The sequence below is a fragment of the Hyperolius riggenbachi genome, chromosome 2 (genome assembly GCF_040937935.1).
Source record: "Hyperolius riggenbachi isolate aHypRig1 chromosome 2, aHypRig1.pri, whole genome shotgun sequence".
Taxonomy (NCBI): Eukaryota; Metazoa; Chordata; class Amphibia; order Anura; family Hyperoliidae; genus Hyperolius; species Hyperolius riggenbachi.
In genome coordinates this window covers 468164724-468173810 of record NC_090647.1, presented here as the reverse complement: position 1 = coordinate 468173810, position 9087 = coordinate 468164724, and positions in this window count along the sequence as shown.

Sequence of the window (9087 nt, the reverse complement as noted above, 5' to 3'; positions counted from 1 at the left end):
GCACATGGATATTTAATAGTTCAAAGCAGGGAATCTGATTACAAATTGATCAAACCACAGTATTGCATTGTTTAATGCAGTGCGTTGTTATGGCCTATCGAGTGTCCGCTGCTCCTGCCTCATCCCCAATTGATCTAGATTTTCCATCCTGTCCGATACCTTTAAATATATTTTTGATCAAATTTGATTGCATTGAACATTTAAAGGAATTGATTCCCATCTGATTTGATCAGTGATTGAATCTGCAGGAAATCAGATGGGTAAATTTGTATTAATAAAAACAAAAATTCGATCAGAATTCTTGCTCGGCTACAAAAAAAAAAAAATCTAAAATGTTAACTGATTTTTTTATATTGCATCATGTGTGGCCACCGTACAAGGAACACTATCGCGAAAAAATGTAAAATACATGTAAACACATACAAATAAGTACTTTTGTTCCAGAGTAAAATGAGCCATACATGACTTTTCTCCTATGTTGTTGTCACTTACAGTCGGTAGCAGAAATCTGACAGAACTGACAGGTTTTGGGCTAGTCCATCTCTTCATGGGGGATTCTCAGTATGGCTTTTATCTTTATAAAGACACTCCATGAAGAGGATTTATACAAATATGCTGGCCATCCTCCCTGCTCACTTTACAGTATTTTGGGCTGTGAATGGGAGTTGCTCCGTACAACTAAGTGCTTTTGAAAATGAAGAAAACCCTGAGAACCCCCATGAGGAGATGGTCTATTCCAATACTGTAAGTGGCAGCAACATAGGAGAAAAGTAATTTATGGCTCATTTTACCGTGGAAGAAATTTACTTCTTACTTGAATGTATTTACATGTATTTTAAGTTTCGAGATTTTCGCGATAGTGGTCCTTTAAGACTAGATAGAACTTAATGTTAGTAAAACTAATGGTAAATCCTCCTGCTGCAAGGCTGTAGCCACAGATCGCTTACCCATGTAGTGGAAGTAAACCTGATTCAAGGGCTTCCACCTTTTGTTGGATGATTCAGACAAAAAGCAACTAAGCTTTGATCATTGTAATCATTATTTGATGCTTTATAATCGTTCAGTTATATTTTCACACTAGTTATGAAGGAAATGTATATTGCACCTTTTTATATTATTGCTATGTTTGTACGGTTGTTTTTGTATGTGACTGAAATTTATATAAAAACATTTTTTTCACAGTTTGTTCATTTTTGGCATATTTATTTTGACAGATTAATAATTCTGCTCATTACGTTAAAGGACTACTGTAGGGGGAAAAGTGTTGAACTTACCCGGGGCTTCTAATGGTCCCCCACAGACATCCTGTGCCCGCGCAGCCACTCACCGATGCACCGGTCCCCACCTCCGGTTCACTTCTGGAATTTCCGACTTTAACCACTTGCCGACCGCACGCTTATACCGTGCGTCGGCAAAGTGGCAGCTGCAGGACCAGCGACGCAGTATTGCGTCGCCAGCTGCAGCCTAATTAATCAGGAAGCAGCCGCTCGTACGAGCGGCTGCTTCCTGTCAATTCAGGGCGGGGGGCTCCGTGAATAGCCTGCGGGCCGCCGATGGCGGCTCGCAGGCTAAATGTAAACACAAGCGGAAATAATCCGCTTTGTTTACATTTGTACGGCGCTGCTGCGCAGCAGCGCCGTAAGGCAGATCGGCGATCCCCGGCCAATCAGCGGCCGGGGATCGCCGCCATGTGACAGGGGACGTCCTGTCACTGGCTGCACAGGACGGATAGCGTCCTGTGCAGCCCAGATCTCCCGGGGGTGGCAGGTAGGAGAGGGAGGGGGAGGATTTCGCCGCGGAGGGGGGCTTTGAGGTGCCCCCCCCCGCAAAATGCCAGCCAGGAGGAGCGATCAGACCCCCCCTGCACATCATCCCCCTAGTGGGGAAAAAAGGGGGGCGATCTGATCGCTCTGAGTGCCCTTTGATCTGTGCTGGGGGCTGCAGAGCCCACCCAGCACAGATCACAACAAACAGCGCTGGTCCTTAAGGGGGGGTAAAGGGTGGGTCCTCAAGTGGTTAAAGTCGTAAAACCACTGCGCCTGCGCGGCCATGTCCTTGCTACCGCTGTCATCACCAGGAACGTACTGCGCAGGCACAGACTGTACTGGGCCTGTGCAATACACTCCTGGTGACGTCAGTGGGAGGGAGGGCACAGCCACACAGGTGCAGTGGTTTTCCGACTTTAACCTCCTTGGCGGTAATCCCGAGCTGAGCTCGGGGTATGCCGCCGGAGGTCGCCGCTCAGGCCCTGCTGGGCCGATTTGTATTCTGAAAAAAGCAGCACACGCAGCCGGCACTTTGCCAGCCGCGTGTGCTGCCCGATCGCCGCCGCTCCGCGGCGATCCGCCGCGTGCAGCGGCGAAAGAGGGTCCCCCCAGCCGCCCGAGCCCAGCGCAGCCGGAACAAACAGTTCCGGCCGGCGCTAGGGGCTGGATCGGGCGGCTCTGACGTCAGGACGTCGACTGACGTCCATGACGTCACTCCGCTCATCGCCATGGCGACGAGGAAAGCGAAACAAGATAGGCCGCTCATTGCGGCCTATCTTGTTACTTTCGATTGCCGGAGGCGATCGAAAGTACGCTTCCGGAGCGCCCTCTAGTGGGCTTTCATGCAGCCAACTTTCAGTTGGCTGCATGAAATATTTTTTTTTTAATTTAAAAAAAACCCCATTTCAGCCTCCCTGGCAAAATAAATAAACCGCCAGGGAGGTTAAAGTCGGAAATTCCAGGAGGGGACCAGAGCATCGGTGAGTGGCTGTGCGGGTACAGGTCGTCTGCGGGGGACCATTAGAAGCCCCAGGTAAATTCAACTTTTTTTTTCCCCTACTCCCCTACAGTACTCCTTTAAGGAATATAGATGGTACTGTTTAACAGGCAATAAATGGAGAGAGAATGAATGTGTAGGCCTAACATGACTTTGTTCTGACATCCCTTTAAAAGGTGGGAGAAATATTAATTCTCCTAGTGGGGGGGGGGTGGATAGATGTTCATCGTGACAGATTTTGCATTGTTTGTGAATCTGTATAAATGTCATTACACAATTTTCATATTTGCATCACCCATTAGAGAGCCGAGTACCTAAATCCCTATTTCAATACCCCGGTGCCTATATTATCATGGCTGTGGAGTCGGAGCCACTTTTGGGTACCTGGAGTCGAAGTCGGTGTTTTTTTTTTTTATAAACTGTGGAGTCTGAGTCGGTTGATTTTTGTACCAATTCCACAGCCCTGTATATTATAGCATAGTGTCTATTTTCCCTCCGCTTTTATATTCTGGTGTAAGAACTTTAAAGTGGACCTGAACTTTTGCATAGGACAGAAGGAAAACGTAGATAAATGCAACCTGTATGTATTAAGAGTTTAGCCTGTCTTAATTCCCCCTCATTTGTGTCTAATCACAAGTTGCAATTTGATCTCTCCCCTGTGTCACCTGACTGCCATGACAGATAAGGTCATTTGCAAGCACAGGATGTTAATAATGTCTGCTTCCACCAAAGCAGGAAGTAGAAACAGTTCAGATTTATTTCAGGATTTTTTGGCTATGACAAAAATGTTTTTTCTTTAAAGGTTATTGTGCTGTTGTGTATCTTTTAGAGCACAGAGGAAATTCTGAGTTCAGGTCTGCTTTAAAGAAGCATATAAGGTAAATAATGCTTACCAAGCTTTCACACACCTTTTATGCTCGCCCCTATTTAGCTCACCTCAGGGCAGCACCTACTCCAGTCAGGGGTCAATTTTTTTCTCCGTAGAAAAAACAAATGCATTTACAGTCATGCCAGTGGAGAGACTGAAGTTCTCTTGACCGCAGTAGGATCATCAGAAGAAGGCCCTTTATACAGAGGGCGACTCCTACTGGACAGCTTGAGTTAGCAATATAAAAATGTCACAAACAGACAAACTCATTTGGTAAGATTATTTTATTTACTGAAAAACATACGACATCAAAAAGTATACTGGCTGTAAAAATTGTACATCTTCATATTAGAAATACATACTAAATTTTACATGTTTTTTTCCCCCATATATTACAAGGCATCCATAAGAAATATAAACCATTTGTCACAGGAATAACACATAATTTGTAACTTTTATTTTCAAAACTAGACGCATATTTAAAACTCAAGACTCAGAAACCAGTCTGTTCTTCATTTCCCCACTGGAATTCACAGACCAAATAAACATCTTATTTGTCACAAATAGAAAAATAAAATAATTGTTTTGTTGGAGGAGAGGTCATGAGTCTGCTGTGGAATCTGAACAGTGAGCAGAAATGTACAATAGGATTTGCCATTTAGTTTTCTTCAAGTTATGATTACACAGTTTATTAAGATTGTATCACTCTGTAGCAATTTGTCCTGCTAAGTGATGTCAGGACCAGGGCCCTGACAGTTTCCTGGCTGTGAATCTAGTTGTATTGTGTGGAATATTTAAAAAAAAAAAGTAGCTTATGTTAGTGGGCGTGTTTATAGATACGGGCAGATGATGCTGTCCATTTTATTTCATGCCTGCCAGTAGTAAAGATGCTGGCCTGCAGGCTCACAGAGGATCAAACAACATGAAAAAATTACTCAGTGATTATTAATCATTTCTTGATTTATCTTCTATTTTTAACTTCTCAATTTGCAATGTTTTGATTCAATTTATTTACCCTACTATTACTTTTCATTAAGCTTTACCAATCCGGTAAAGGTTAGTATTAAAAAAAAGATCTTCTCTGAACAGGAGTGTATTTTTAGTCAATGGGGGATAACGGCTCTACACAGCACACCTCTTTTAGAAAATCACTCCCTTGCCATTCCAGTGAATCTCTGCGTTAAACTGGGAAAAGGCATGGATGGAGATGAACAAGTCTAATAATGGCACAGGTGAAGTGCAATGTGAATCATTTATGGAATATGTGAGTGCCAATTTGAGCTACCAACCTTGATTACTAGAAAACTTGAATTACACTGAGCACTGCTGAGATTTTGATTAAATTATATAGAGCCGCCTAACTGCTGGTGATTTGCAAATTAATTTGGTTTCCTCAACATCTAAAGACATGCTATCTGGGATGGTAGACTTAGAAGGGGTAAAGTTAAAGTTATATTTTCATAACTGATCCAATGCTGGGAATACACGTTACGTTTTTTGCAAAGAATCGTTCCGATAGATGCCTTTGATGATACAATTTGACAATTCTCCGCTCGATTCTGTTCCGCTCGATTTCTCATAGAAGTGAATGGAAAAAAGATAAGAAAAACTAAGAGAAAATACGAGAATCAAATGGCTAATAGATGGTGCGGAGAATCGAACGCGAAAAACGTAACGTGTATTCCCAGCATAATGCAGAGACAACAGTGATTACTTTTCTGTCTGTTGAGTAGAAATAAACCCACAATTTGTTCTAAGACCCCATAAAATAGTGTTTACTATTTACCTGCATCAGTGTTTTACTTCAGCTAACATCTGTGAATATTGCCTGAAGAAGAGGACTAGATCCCAGAAAGCTTGCATCATTTAACTATCAGTGAGCCATTAATAGGTATTAAATTTTACAAAACGTTGCTTTTTCTACCTACATTCTAAGACCCCCAAATTTATTCAAAGGCTGACCAGGGATACACTGCTATGCACTACTTGATCCTGATGAGTTTTCTACAGAAAACTGAGTTGAATACCAGAACACCTCTAGCTTTGCAATAGTTCATGCAGCACAAAGTAGTTATGCAGATGTTAGCCATGCCCCCCCCCCTCACCAGCACCTCCCCCAGTCTGCAAGGCCTTTCCCAAACAGTGTTTGATCAATTTATTTGGTCAAAATGGATCATGGAACGCCATAATTTTTAACAGAAATTGATTTTTTTTCGATGTCAAACATCTATTGACATATCCTATGTCTGCCTTAAAGTAAAACTTTTTTTAATGGCAAAATGTTGTGCCTTCAAGGCAGGCATACCAGACTTAGGCAATCCGTAGCTTTTCGAGCAACCCCAGACCCCGAAATCTCTCAGTAGTCTCCTAATAGGAAGAGGCAGAGCTGATTTCTCTAGTTTTGCCTCACATATGCCTATCTAGGCTCCCTTGTACACTTAGGAGTGCAGTGTACCCGTAATGAGGGAAAAGCCGTGAGTCAGAAGGATCTCAAAAGGTCACAGCCATCTTGGAAGGGATAAGGTCAAGCTTTTGGGAAGAAACTAACCCTGTAGGAGGGGAGGTAATAACACCAATGCGATTAATGTAAAAATAAATGTATTTTTTTTTGTTTTGTTTTTCACTCAGTTCAGCTTCAGGCTTTAATCATCTATTCCAACATCACTTTTGATAAGTGTCTTTCAATATTGCCGAGTTCTTGAACTGACACTTCTTTATGAGCTCTGTAATCAAAATTTGAATGTAGGCAACAGTTATCAAATCCAGTGCAATGAAAATTGGTTAAAAATGGAGCAGATGTCCAAGTCAAGGATTTTGATTGGTCGCTCCGAGTTACTGCTCCACTATATTGCACCTGCTTTGCTCCAGCTCTCCTTGCACTGGTTTTGATATATCTGCCCTCAAATTCATTCCACAGCCTAGATTCATGAGACCGCCGCATCAACACAGTGCTATATAACTCTTGATACCAGCTAACTGGAAATATTGAGAACATGCCACACAATAAAACAAGAATACTTTGGTCAAGCAAGAAGATATCTTTTCTGGTGCCAAACACATAGGCGAACATATCATCAACACTTTAGACTGTAATCAATTTATTTGTACAGCTGCTTTGCTTAGAAAAGGTTGTTATTGGTTTCACAGATAAGTTCTTCGTATACAGTTATAAAATGTTTTTCAAAGATCGTATGAAACACAGATGTCTCATTGGAACTGGGTTACCATCAGGAGAGCCTCTATGGTCTTTTCAGGAACTTCACCTATATCGGTAATAAGTATCAGTAAATGGCAGCCTGTGATGTAAACAAAGTACCTCAGTTCTTCCCAGTCTCTGGGGTTTGCACTCACAACAGGCTGCACATTGCAGGAATATTATACAGAACACTCTGTAGAGAATCTGTTCAGCTATCTATGTACACCACAGGAGCATAGTGACTGTTACTAAATGTTTCTGTAGGTTCCAGTGTGTATTTTGTGACTGCATGCTGCCTCTGTGGTCAAGTGGTTCCCTGTGGTAAGGCAACGGTTTTACTCATTGCTGCTTATAAGTGTGTAATTGAGAGTTTAAGAACTAATGTAGGAAAATAACACAGCTCATACTGTGCAGTTCTGCAAAACAGGATGAATTTTACCTTTCTGCTTCAGGGTAAAATACAATGTAAGGCCCGGTTCACATTAGCGTTTTTTTACGGAACCGGACATATGGATCCGGCAAAAATGGTCCTTTTTACAGCCAGTGTGTTGTAAAACGTCCATTTTCATTGGTTCCTATGTAGCTGCAAAACCTTCAGTTTCCATTCCGCTGAGCGAAACCGTCCAGAAAATTGGGTCCTGCAGCATTTTTTGGTCCGCTCAGCGGAACGGACCACAGAGCCATACGGCCGGTTCCGCTGGCAAACGCTAATGTGAAACGGGCCTAAGCATTGTCTTACTGATCTCTTGATGAACCATGTGCGGTCTTCTAATATGCTGTAATCTGCACACTAGGGGGGCCTATTTACAAAGGTAGTGGGTGATCAGTTGACTGTTGTTTGATTTAAGTTGCGTACACATGTCCAACAAGCGCACAACCAACCGTACGATCTGACAAACTGCATTACCTGTATGTCCAAATGTGTAAACATCCAACTTATTTACATACTGCAAACAGAAGTGGAATTATGGACTGCGCGATACAGACGCATTCAAAACAACTTGTAGACACGCAACCAACTGCGCAATATCAGCCCGACAGTTGTGTGAGTAGATCCGACGGACGGATCGGGCAAACCGCCTGTTATCAGTCGCTCGTCTAGTCGTTTGTGCGCGTACACATGCCTGATTATCGTACAACAGACTAAAGTCAGACGATAATCAGGCAGTGGGTTGGTCTGTGTGTACGAGCATTTAAACATCCTGTTTGCCATGTTGCAGACGATCACAATTCTTAGGATCTTTTTTTACATTGTCCATGGCGTTGCAGCATAACAGACAATTTAATTGCACAATGGGGCCTTTCACATTGGTTGTTTTGCCGTGAGGTGTGACAAGTCCAAACAAATTAATGCACTGCCTGGAGTGCGTTACTGGGCGACGCATGAGGCTGGGGGGTGCAGTGCAAGCATAAGGCCTCTTGCACACTGCAAGTGATTCAGATTCCGCTTTTTAATCAGTTTTTACATCCGATTCAGATTCCGATTTGCAGTGTGCAGGGAGCAAACTGCAAATCGGAATCTGAATCGGATGTAAAAACTGATGAAAAAGCGGAATCTGAATCGGAATCACTTGCAGTGTGCAAGAGGCCTAAGGCCGGTTTCACACTGCAACCTGGCAGTGTGTCGGAAAGTGTTTAAAAACCCCTGCGTCACCATAGACTGGCATGACTTCTGTGTTGACGAAGATTGCCGCAGAAGCCTCGCAGTAATGTAGTTTTGGAGCCGCGTCAGATTGAGGACCTCCAGTAGCAGCGCCACAGTGTGAAAAAGCCCTAAATCCATGGACTGTATGATGCACTGTACATTGTGCACTGCGCTGAAAACACCGTTACGGTGCAATGATATTTCTATGGATGTGTACTGCAATGGGTATAGTGTGACAGTAGCCTAAAAACTGATGATCTGCATCCATAACACAAGCCAGTGGCCGCTATTTTTAAATGGACATTGGCAAACAGATGAAATTATGTATTGCCTCTTTAGAGTAAATAAGGTAGGTGACCAACAAATCATCACCATCATTAAGCAGATCACCCCTCTTCATAAATATGGAGATCTTAAATGTGTAAGCTATAAAGTCACTGCCACTTCTTTATAAATGGGTATCCTTATGATGTAAGGTACCTAAGATTATAATTGTGCTCTGTGTGCCCTTATTCATACCCGCATGCTGCTCTGTTCCTTACACTATACAGAGTCTAAAATTGCGCAAAAGGTGTATCAGCGCAATATATACAGAGTCTGTTGTCCCACCTATGA